The 12820-nt window shown below is 40.1% G+C and overlaps 1 protein-coding gene across 2 annotated transcripts in view; it reads left to right on the forward strand.

Annotated features, from left to right (window-relative positions):
* Positions 1-12820, forward strand: part of LOC106962916 (endonuclease V) — a 70051-nt gene that overhangs the window by 50827 nt on the left and 6404 nt on the right. Inside the window, exon 9 of one of the 2 annotated variants that reach the window (XM_015057567.1) lies at positions 7384-7652. The exons of the other annotated variant lie outside the window; for it this stretch is intronic. The gene's annotated coding sequence lies outside the window, so the exon portion shown is untranslated. Of the gene's footprint in view, positions 1-7383; positions 7653-12820 lie in introns of those variants that run through there. 2 annotated transcript variants of the gene reach the window in all.

Consider the following 12820-nt stretch of genomic DNA (forward strand, 5'->3'; position numbering starts at 1 on the left):
AAAAAAAAATCCATTCTGGGTTGTTTTTCAAAGCAAATTGCTTCTTTTGTGTAACTATGAGGCTTAAGCTAACAGGACTTGGGGTGGCAATACAATGGCAGATAAATTCCTCCTGCATTGTGATGGTATAATGTGTTCGTTTCCGTCTGGTGAAGGTCTCTGTCTGTAGTCACTTCCTTTCTGTTTTCTATTACCGGATCAACATGTCCTGTTTCTGTCAGCTCAGCAACATTAGGAGCGGTCAGTCAATCGGTCACCTAGCAAGTGAGGGGGGTTCACAGGAGCTCGGCTCAGTGTGTCTTGTGCTTAAAAACAAAACCACGTGACCGGCCGTCGACTGTTTGACTTCGGTCTGACCATTCTGGGTCCTTTCATCCGCAGAGCTGATATCGGCTCTCACTGACATGCAGTCGTGATGAAATCTCAGAATTTTACTGCCTGCTGAACTCGACGCTCGGCCCGGGTCAAACTATGTCGACAGAGGTCCGTTTGATCTGTTGTGTGATTAGTCAGAAGTGTGTTTCTGTGTTTTTATTGCTGAAATTAACTCACTTCAACTTGTTCGCCTCCACCATCCGATTTTGTATTTTGCAGGAGGCGTGAATACTTTTGAGGAACTTTTGGACTGAATTTTTCCAAGATTATATTTTCGTTTTGTGAATTTAAACTATTCTTCAGCCCGAGTTTTCTGTTAACTTTAATTGTTTTAGTTTTGAACTCGTTGACATCTGTCTTTATTTGGCAAAACGGGAATCACGTTGTGCATTCTGACAATTTTTTTTTGGGGGGGGGAAGAAATGCTACTCCTCTGGATTACTTAACTGAGTTTTATAAGTGAGGTCTTCTGCTGCATCTGTGTAGTTATGGTCTATTGAAACACAGTTTTAATCCCAGTCACAGCTGTCTCTCCTCTTTTCTTCCCTCCAGTTGCTTGAAACAACACAGCTATTCCTGTGAATCGAGTTTGTACTGAAGTCACTGTGACAAAATAATCTCTGGTATTGTTATTGCCAAAAATCCTGGCTTTCATTTTCATGATTGTACCTCACTAAGTTGCTTTGGTCAACAAGGCAGCAGTGGAAGGAGCACAACCTCTTTGGACAGCCAGTTTTGACGCAAGTTCAGGCAAAATAAGCTCCAGGTCTAATTTCTTGAGGGTTTCAGAGGTGCATTGCTCCGAAACCTTTGATTTAAAGGACCACTAGCAATCTTCTGTGTAATCAGTGAAAAGTTATGTCATTTTTCAAAAATCAGGTGTATTGGAAATGTGAAGCATCCAAACACATGCAGGACAGTGAATGCTTCCACATTTAGGACACTGAAAACGGCTACAGGATGAAGACTTTACTCTAAATTCAACAGGGCTTTTAAGAGTATTTATTTAAATTTGTAATCAAGACATGATTTGTTGGTCTGTAAACAACTGTGTACATGAGGTTAGATTTACACTGATGTGTTCTTTGCAACTGAGCCTCCTTCCTGAAGGAGGAGAATTTGACTTATTTTGTTACTGTCCACTTTTCCTTTTTTTTATTACTACCAAAAACTGTTTTAAGTTTAGTAGCATCATTGTGTGTCAACCTGCAAAAATAAAAACCTACAAAAAGAAAAACCCTAGAAACAAATACAGACATTAAAACTTGATTCATGAGCATGCAGTAACACATGTGAACAGTCTCAAGGATTTCTGTCACTGTTAAGTTTAAGACTTAAGGTCTTTTAAATATTCTGCTCTGAGTGGAAGTGTTATCTCATGTCCAATCTGAGCTCACTTAACCCTTTGGCATATTTGGTAAACAGTTGCTCTTGCAGGACTTCACACATAGAGTATCATCTGACTGGCAAATGACTGATTTCTCACATTATCAACAGCATTTTGGGACCCAGAGGCCTCGAAGATTGACAGCTTAGCTCTTTTTGTCCTTAAACAAAGCTGTCCCATTAGGATAGATTTTAAATTTCATGTATTCCACTAAATGATTTGTACTTTGCCTCCTCTCTTCTTATGCTAGGTTGCGGATGCTGCGCTGCAGAATCTGAAGATAAAGAGCGGCGGTCTCTGAAGACCCCTTAAAGGTCCATCTATGTGTTTGTGTGAACGGTAACTTTTAAAAGCGCGGCTGTTTTAGTCTGGGCCAAGACGAAATGGAGATGAACCATATCTTCTTCATGCACTCACCCCATATTTAAACTAGATATGGGTCAGAGTGACTCTTTTTAGATTCTGTTCTCATTATAATTTTGGGTCACTCAGCCTTTTTGCACTTGGAGCTCCAGAAATAAATCAGAAAAGTCCCCGATCTGCCACAGAGAGCTGGTCATTTGTTAATATCTGTAAGGGAGGAGGACGGTTTTATGCTTTATGTGCAACGGCACAGAAAGGTATAACAGCTGCACATGGGACCACTCTGCTGCGCAAACACTAAAGCCTGCACCGTGTACGTGCGTCTCTCTGTACCTCTCTTTAAATGCGTCAGACTTGGCCGTGCGCGCTGCTGTGCCAGGCCGGTCCCAGAGAGGGAAGCGGAAAAGAGAGACGGGAGGGAAGGGGTCAGAATCTGCAGGAGTGGTGTCCAGGAATAGAAGCGGTCAGATGGGGCAGCATTGATCAGCAGGAAGGGTCATCGGATCAGCTGATGGAGACTGCAGGTGGCTCTGCACACATCCACAAGCCCTGGATGAAACACTGTGCTGCTGCTACAGAGGGAGATGATCGTGTTACGCCTGATGGAGACATGCAGCTCTGTGCCTCACTCGATAAAACGGTGTTAGTCGTATTTGATCACAGATTAGCACAAAGTGAAACATGAGTTATGCAAACTAAATAACAAGCATCAATCTATCGCTTATGTTGTAAATTTCACCTTTCTGTACAGTCTCTCAGTTTCCTTTTTATTATTATTATTATTATTATTATTATTATTGCTATCTTTACATTTCTGTCTGCTTCTATTTGTCACTTTGCAGCTGATACACCTGAGTTTCCCTGGAACATTAAAGGATATTTCTATTCTATCCTATATAATAGACATTTCAGTCATGTTAGTTCTTATATGAATTTGCTTTTCAGGCAATTTTATTATCCGTTTTAATAGATGTTTCCTGTGATTATATGTTCGTGCCGTGAAGGTTCCCCCCCTTTTTTTTTTGCCACAGTATTTTGTTGGAACACACAAATCGCTAGAAAACAAAGGCAATCTTAATTGTCTTGCCTTTATTTTGCTCTGTGGACTTATTTATCTTCATTTAAGTCCCAAGCTACTGACTGTGACTCTGTTAAAGACATGAACATTCGTCAGTTGCCCCCTCGCTCCCCGCCTGGATGAGCTTGAGCTTTGTTTCAAAGAAGAACAAAAAGTGAGTCCTACCCTAAAACACTTGTTGCTGCACTTGGAGCTTTAATTAGAAAGATCTGTGCGCAGTATTTACTCAGGGACTACGAATGCATGTCGTACTTTTCAAAATTTTATTTGTAGAAACCATTAAAAAATATATCTATCCTTTTCTTTGACTTTCACAATTATGCACTCCTTTGTGTTGATTTGTTACACAGAGTCCTTGTGAAATGTCATAAAACTTGCTGCTTTGACAAAATGTGGAGGGATTAAGAGTGAGGAACATTTTTGAAAGGTGACGTATACTGAGAATATTTCTTCATAATCATAATCCTGAACCGTCACATTATGTCATGCTGAAGGGATAAGGATTATTTTTATCTGCTTGGAAAAATACTTATTGATAGAGAGAAAACCATCTACAATACTAACCAGCAGACTGGACTTAAGTGATAAATCTGTTTAATTTGCTAACAAAAATTATTTCAGTTTATCCTTTAATGATCTCTCAGTTTCCTATGACCATTAATCCAGAACACTTTACCCTTCTTTGAAAGATGGAAACATAAACTGCATTTGGACTTAAACCACCTTTTCCACAAAGTAACAACCCATTTGAGGGGCCCTTCATCAATCCCCTTCAAATCCAACAGAGATACCAGATGCTAAATAAATCTAGCAAGGTGATCATTTATCTCTTAAGACGTGTGGGACAGAAAGAGGCTTCTTAAGATTCTGGGGACGTTTTTATGAGGTTTACGCTGCTCAAAAGTTGTTGATTTGCTTGGGTATGTCCACGGTTTAATTTCAGCCTCTCTCTTCCAGTCCTCCTGAGTTTAATCTCCACCAAAGTTTGTAAAAGGATCGTGTAACTTAATCAACAGGGGAGAGAGCTGCCGTGGAGGCCCGAGAGCAGCAATCTTGGCAACAAGGCAGAGTATCAAAGTAATAAATTGTTTGTCTCTGATTAATTCGCAGAGGTTGTGTCCTTAGGCTCATTTTGCTGCGTTTTGTTTGTGTAAATCAACGGAGCAATCAAAAGAGACATTTTTAGTCTGAGAATGACTTAAATTAGCCTAATCTATCCTGCTCCTTTGACTATGAAGACAATTACAAAGAGTTGGGGCTGAAGTAATCTTTTTTTTAATAACAAGGAGCTGTCTTGCAATCAGAAAGCTGTGTGTGTGTGTGTGCGTGTGTGTGTGTGTGTGTGTGTGTGTGTGTGTGTGTGTGTGTGACGTTGAGGTGGAGATGCCTACTGTATGCATATTAGAATCAGCTTTACTCACCAAGTTGCACATAAACAAGGAATTTACCTTCAGTTCCACTTTGCTTTGAGGAAGCAAAATATGAAAAATGAAAGCTTTTTCTTATTGTAAATATGCGTGTGTGTGCGTGTGTGTGTGTGTGTACAGTCCTTTTACAAAAGAGGTATTGATCATGCATGATATTGATCTGGCCACTCTGGATGTTTAAGTATCCATCAGATAAACAGCCTGGGAAACGGAACTGTGTTTGCAGTGGCTCATTTTCACCAGGAGTGCTCTGTTCAGAGGGAAGTCTAAACAATTTGTGTTCAGGGTGTGTGGTGTCTGCAGAGACATTATCTAAGCTAAGACAAAAACTTTACTGTCCAGAGAGATTCAAATTTAGTTTACATGCCGTATTTTTTGGATTATAAGCCGCTACTTTTTTCCTACGCTTTGAACCGTGGGGCTTGTAGCCCAGTTTGGCTTTTCTGTAGATTTTTCTTCAACCACCAGGGGCTATTAAGCAGGAAGTGAATCATTGGAAGTCAAAATTGGAAATCAAAGAAGAAAGTGCTCATTTTTATTTAAAACAAGCACATGCTAGCAGCAGGCACGGCAGAGAAATGTTTTCAAACTCATATGGTGCAGCTTTTAAGTTGAAGACTATCAATCTGACAGGAGGGAAAAAGAGCCGCTGCACGTAAACTCTGCGTGAACGAAACCACGGTTCAGCGTTGGAGACGCCCTCTGCTGGATCCTTATGGAAAACCAAGAGCGACCAGCGGCTGATAGCCCGGTGCGACTTATGTACGTTTCCAGTTGTTTTTTTGTTTTTTGTTTTTTCAAAAAATTCGTAGGTGCGGCTTATAGTATGGTGTGCTCAATAGTCCGTAAAATACTGTAATGTATCAGATATCACACATAAACATTCATCACAGTAATTTATGCCTTGTTTCGTGGATGATCCAATCCAAACAGTGATGGATGAACACAGATTGAATAATGGCTTCTGCAGACCCTTCTGCAGCAGGTACAGATATGAAATTTCATAGTTTTCAGCTGCCATTGCTGTTAGGATCTCAACATTGTTCACAACTCATGAAAGCTAAGAATTAGCTAGGCTTGATGCTGTTGGTTTACCTCTGCAGGACTCAACTGGGTTCGGCCTCGCTGCTCTGTCAGGAGCTGACACTCTGAGAGACAGTCTGACAGCTTTTTACTCTGAAGCAGTTCTCTGTTTGCGCTGCAGTTTTCCCACCTGCAATCACTCCATCTTCTCCACCATCTTGCCTCGTACCCTCTGTGGTTTGGAGGCTCAGAGCTGTTGAAACGTAGCTGGTTAGCTTTTCCTTTCTGCTATGTAGAGCCTGAGGTCCCTGACGGAGGCCAGTGATCCCGGTGCTCCCTGACAGTTCCAACACTTTTTTTTTTTTGTCTTTCTGTCTTCTTGTTTAGTTATTGAAAGTTTTCCCTCAGCTTTGAAATCCACCTTCTTCCACGAAATTAACTGTTTTGTTGCAAAACGAACATCAAGTGTTGGATCCATTCCAGATTTCTGTAAAATATAAAATGGACCAAAAAATTTCAGCAAATATTTACATTAAAACATGAACAGACTAGTATTCTGGCATTGCTGCAAGTTGGCCAGGAACACAAGCGCTGAGGTGGCAGATGGATAAGAAATAACAACTAAGGGTGCTGCTGCAGGTTGACCATCAGATCCAGTAACAAGAAGCCATGAAGGCAGGAAACAAACTTGCCACAGCGCAGAGGAAAACACACAGGAACAATGTGAAAATCAAGACGAGAAGAAAGGAAACGTGGAGGTATATGTACAGAGGAAAGGAAAAGAGAAACATGGTGGACTGCAGTGTGTTGTTTACTCTTGTTTTTGCCAAAAAAGAAATATGTATATAGATTTTTTTTTTTTTTGCATGTTAAGCAGAAGAAGTATTGGCATCCCCAATGGAAGTACATTTGCCATTTGGACACAACTTTTTTTTTTTTTTTTTTTACCTTCCCCAACTGTGTTGCAAGAAATGAACCATTTCCCAGACTCGTTTACAGTGGCTTCTATGTCATCTTATGTTTAAACTTTAAACCCCAATGAAACACACAGAAGTCACTGATGACTCATATAAAGTTCTTAAACACTTTATGTTGGTGTTTTAAGGGTGCAGTCATTCAGCTGTTTGATAACTCTACCAAGTTTGTGCCTGAACTGCTGTCGTTCTTCACCGTCAGGAAATCCACGAAATGCAGTTAAAAGCCTCCAGCTGATCCAAAATACTGCAGCGAGAGTTCTGATAAAAACTAAAAAGAGAGATCACATTTCTTCTGTTTTAGCTTCCCTTCTTTAGCTTCTTGTTATGTAAAATGATTCTCGTCACATATAAACCTCTTCGTAAGGAAGCTCCATCAGACACCAGAGATCTGCTCCTAACAGAGCATTTTGCTCTCAGACTGCAGGTTTGCTCCTGGTTCCCAGCTTTTTAAAAAGCAGAGTGGGATTTAGATCATTCAGTTCTTGTGAAATCAAGCGACAGGCAGAGACGTACCATCTGCTTTTAGGACAATGTTTAAAACCTTACTTTTTCATAAAGCTTATAGTTAGACTGGCTTAGGTTATCGTGAGATATTTCTGTACTTATGCTGCCAGAGGCCTAGGCTACCGGAGGACAAACTCTCCACTCTCCCTCAGTCTGCCACATTCGCCTACTGCTCTTCAATTTTGCATTATTTGCTCTCATTTCACCTTCTAACTTTATGTTCTTTCTGTTTTTTTCCCCTCTTCACAGAAGCGAAGTCTGGTCTGCCGCTCTGATTAGCCGTGACACTTTCCTGGACGGGGAGATGTCGGCTTGATGCAATCTGCTGGGTTTCCTTAGATTGGAAACTTTTTGATCATTTTGAACGAAGAAAAGAAACTGGTGCACTGTTTAATAACTATAATTGATTGGACTGTATGTATGATTGGAAGGGGTTTGAAGAAGATTGAGACTATTGTACTCATTAATATCAGATCAGATCTGATGAATCAATAAAAAAAACTTTCTTGTTTGATTTATTGATTGCTGCTTGTTTTTACATTTTGCCCAGTCTGTAAAGGGGTTCGAATACTTTTAGGTGCAGCTCCATCTCTATATTTTCTCGGACGTTTTTTTTTTTATTTTAAACGGAAGGAAAATGGCACCTTAACGTCATGTTTTATGTCAGCGAAAAACAGGCATGCAGACATGAAAACAATGACAACAAACTGAGCCTGAAGTCTCCTCTGCTGAATGTGCAAGCACAAAACATGAGTCCTTTATTTGTTCTTTGGGGTTTGATGTATTTTGTAAAAAATAAAAATAATAAAAAAAAAAAACATTTTGTGGACTAAGCAAGTCGACACGCTGTCACAGCTATTCGGTCGTACAGAATCACAGGGAATTAGCACATATTCGTGCTTTTCTCTTTTTGGTGATTCAAAGCAATCTCCAATTCTCTCAGGTGAATGACGTACAAGAGAGAGAAATGATAAAGTGCCTTCAGTTCCCATCATCCCCGGGGTTCCATCCGGCTCATTTCTCACCACTCGGTTTAGCCATCAAACAGCGTTTCATGTGGTCCCCAGCTCCTCGTGATCTCAGCGTCTGCAGCCATCAAATATTAGCCGACTGTGTTTCTTACGGCAGCGGCTGCGCCGCACCTAAGCCTCGATGTGGATCTCATCTGGATGGAGATTAAAGAAAGAAGCTGAGCGGGGAGGCCACACCTCCTGCTTCTGGTGACTTGCTAATTGACAGCGTGCACTTTGATGTGTTTGGGCCATCGTGTTCCTGCGCAAAACTGCCTTTGTGTGTGTTTGTGTGCATGTAGGCCACAGTTGTTGACCAGCTGATGCATGCATGCATGCAGGAATCATAACTCCGGTGACTGTTTCATCTACATCTGGCCAGCTGTGTCCTCTCCCTGGCTGTCCCCTGACGGTGTCCCCCTCCTTCGCCTCTGCAGAACTGCTGCACAGTTTGCTCTGTGTGCACATGCAAGACAAATATTAGAGCTGAAAGGCCTCTGAATGTCGTCATATAATGAAGAGGATGGGATATTTTTTCAAATTGGATTTTCTTTCTACTCCTCTAAGAACATAATTAGTGAATTATGTCTGTCATGATTAAACCAGGTGTGATGCATTGATTTGTTTGTTTTTCATTTTTCTTTCAATTGAAATTATACATATTTCACATGAAAAAAATGTTGGCAATTTCAAAGAATAAGCCATAAAATTGTCAAAGGAAAAGAACATTGGCTCCAATGTGCCGAGGCTCTTGTTGAGTTTCTCCTGCTTCCTTTAACTTCATAGAGTTGTGCCTTCAAAAGCCACAAGATTAAAGGGTTAACTGTAACTCTGTTGTGAAAGGATACCTCACAATTTATTTGGACAAGAAATGATCACATTTCTTGGACACGGAGGCTCACTGGTTCCCATCACAACCCTAACATCCACATAATCCAAAGGAGGCGACAAAAAAGTTCTGTACACCCAACAACATCTAGGCACCAGATCAGGATTTTTAAGATTTTCCCAGAAGGAGCAGAATTCATGGTACTATTTCTTTATAACCATAATTTTGTTTCCATAGTCCACAGCATGTTTTCTGAAAAATCTCAGAAATCTCAGGAATCTTTTCTTGAAAATGTGACACATATATATATATTTTTTTTTATTTCTTTGTTGCTTTTTTTTTTTTAATTGAAACTCTTCAGTGGATGCTCTCTCTGCAGTTTCGTTCTAGTTATTGAATGGTGAACACTGACCTTAGCTCAGACAGCGAGACCTTTACTGGTTTGGGCTCATGTTGTGAACATGGAGTCAGACTGGCCACTTCTGGGAAGGTTCCTGTAATTAAACCAGGTAGTTTGGAGTCATTTTTCACCTCAATAAATATAATAATTATTTTTACAACCACAGTCTCTTTATTTACTCCTGTTTCCTTTTGTTATTAAAATTTGATGTCCTGAATCGTTCAACTGTGAAATGATTGTGCATTCATGTTCTCACGTTTTCATGAGGTTCTTTTTCCTATGACTCTGAAACAAGTTTCCCTTTTGTGACTCTGTGGGACAATCACATTAACTCTCTAAGCACCTAACCATAAAGTCATCTCGTCGGCATCTCTCAGTTTGCAACAAAACGTTGCCACAGCAGCCTTAAAGTGTTTTTGCTGTGATCACATCACGGCGCCTCAGCTGTTTCCAGAATATTTTTTCTCACTTTACCAGTTTGCATTTTATTTATTTATTTATTTATTTTCATCTTCTGTCTCCAGTTCGGAATAAACCCAGGTCTTCTCCTTCTGTTTTCATTTTGAAGTCTCCTCTCTGTTGGCTTTGTCGCTCCGAGCTCTGCGGCCGCACGCCTTCTGCTCAGCCTTTAACTCGCCGCTGAATCATTGCTTCAATTCTTTTCTCTCTTACAGTTTCTCTCCATCATCTCCGAGCAATCAGTCCCAAGCTACTCATCCAAGAAAAAAAAAAAGTTACCCACATCTCTCTCTCTCTCTCCCGCTTCTTTATGTAATTCCAACTATTTTTTGAAAAATTATATAATATTTTTCCAGCAAAACAATATCTTTGCCAGTGAGCCTTATAGCAGAGCTGAGTCATGTTGAGTCAAACAGTCATCCTGGCTGGCGAGCTGTAATGTGCTGGGTATTATCATTAGGGCATACGTCAAACACTTTGTCTGCGCTGCTCTCTTGGCTCTCACTGCGGCACCTTGATTTAAGCTTGCAGTCAGCAGTTAACAAAGCTCATTCAGCAGCGGAGATTTTGCACTCCTTTCCCTTATTTGTGCCGTTGTACCCTGTAAATACAACAGATGTCTCCAATCCGAGTTACATTTGCAGCCATACAGTTTGATCACAACACCTTATGTCAGGTTTGGAGGTTCAAACCAGGCTTGATTTTTTTGTGTGTGCTCAGATCCAAAGAATGTTGCCATTCGCAGAACAGAGCGTGTTCGTTTTAAAATATGTGCAGAGACTTGAAAACCTTTTGTGATTTCGGTATGCTCGCCACTAAACCGGAGAAGACAGCCAAACGTACAAAAACCAAAGAGCGTTTTCAGTCATAAATCGCTGCTGCGCGCGGTGCTTCTTTGAGGTCAAGCCTGAATTTTTCTTTTCATTTTGAGCAGCTGAAGTCGGCTGCTTATGGAGTTTAATATGCACAGGGGATCCTTATCCCGCTGCAGAAGATGTTCCAGTCTTTTTTTGCAGATGGTGTGCTGTTTGCCTCTATAATTTGTTGCTCTTAAATTGAGTCTCTCCTTACCTCTGCCAGAGGAATGTTCTCTGTGTCACAGGCTCCAAAACAAATTCAAAGCAAGATGGATCCACCTCCATAACAGTTGGTGATTTTTTCCCCCCTTCTCCTGAATGCAAATTCTGCTGAAAAAGTTTTATTTCAAACTTCAGCTCAGTTTGGCTCTTCTGCCATTACGATGCTTTGCCATTTTATACCTTCCTGCAATGATTTTGCACATGTAAACAAACTGTTTCCTACTAATGCACTTAATAATATTTTTAATTATCTGGATAAACCATCAAATGGACAAGTCATGCATTTAATTCAGCTGATTTTCTCTAGACTTTAGGTACAAAACTTGACAACCCCTTTCTTTGAGCAATACTGATGTAGCTTGATACGTAAAAGTCCAGGGGGTATGAATACTTTTGGAAGGCACTGTATGTGTTTTGAACCCTTTTTGCCAATCTAAATACGAACGCTTCAAAGGAGGAAGCTGAGGGAAGAGCGAACTTCATTTACTGGTACAAAAGACGAAATAAATGTGTTATTGAAGCAGGGAGGCTGGCAATGAAACGAGAATGCACAAAACAAAACAAAATGCCAAATGGGAACAAAAACGAAGCAAAACAGGGACCAAACCACATCTGATGAAAGAACAAGCATCCAACGGGAAAAAAACTTCAGGGACTACATAAACTCTGAGGGAGTAAATAACTGGAAACAAAGCAGGTGCAGTGGGAGCACAGAAAATAAAACTAACAGCAACAGAGGAAAATAAAACAAACAAACAAAAAAAAAACACAATAATGCATAAATTTAGAACACAAAACAACTATACAAGACCCAAATTAATACTTAGTGTAAAATTGTGCAATATAATTCTGAAACAGAATAAGAAAGGACAAAATAAAAAGGGTTGTTGTATCTAAACTGTTTGGGTGAGCAAACCGTACGAATCTGCAAACCAATAGGTTTCACATTCAGGCATTGTTTAACCAATCTAAAGAAAATAGCCATGTAAAACTATTTACACCTACTGAACTTTTCCAAAAAGTCATTTTTACTTGTTTTGGGGTATTTGAGGAGGGTAGACCATCACAAAGTGGTGCATACTGCATAGCTGAAGGGAAATGCTAAATGGTTTTATTGTTTTATTTTAAAAAATGTCGTTGCTTGGACTTATATTCAGCTTTCTTTTGTCAATACATTACGCAGCTTTGTTTTTCTGCAACTACAGCTGGTTTATATCTTTTTCCAGCTGTGCACATCTACAAACTAAAGGTTTGATATAGGTCTGGGCTTTGACTGGGCCATCCTGACACACTCATTGTCCTGATGGATGTAAACCTCCAATCTCAAGTCTTTTGAAGCCTTTAAAATGTTTTCTTCCAGGATTGTGATACATTTGGGTCCATTTGTTTCCATATCAGATTTGTACAGCTTCCTTGTCCCTGAAGAATGAGCATCATCACACCATAATACTGCCACTGCCATGTTTGACTGCAGGATTTGTGAGTTAAAAGTGACGAGGAGTCAGTTTTCCTTCGCAAATAGTAATTTTGCTTTTCAGCCAAACATGTAGCTTTTATTCTAATCTGAGCAGATCATCCCTGATGCAAGTTTTGCCTTTTAAGGAATGTGGAAAACTGTAAACAGAACCTCTTGATTTCTTTCAACACTGACGTTTCCCTCTACATGAATGCATGCCATACTTTAGTTGTTTCAAGTTTTATTCACTTCACAATTATGACACTTCACATTTTCTTGTAAAACAAATAAAAAATATGTGACAAACTTTTCTGTTTATTTTTGTTGCTCTTTTGCTTTGCTCTGACATGGATTTTAGACAGGTTGTAGGTATGAGTGCGTGTGTGTGTGTGTGTGTGTGTGTGTGTGTGTGTGTGTGTGTGTGTGTGTGTGTGTGTGTGTGTGTGTGTGTGT

This window comes from Poecilia latipinna, unplaced genomic scaffold, assembly GCF_001443285.1.
Source record: "Poecilia latipinna isolate Pla-1442-1.1 unplaced genomic scaffold, P_latipinna-1.0 Scaffold1472, whole genome shotgun sequence".
Taxonomy (NCBI): Eukaryota; Metazoa; Chordata; class Actinopteri; order Cyprinodontiformes; family Poeciliidae; genus Poecilia; species Poecilia latipinna.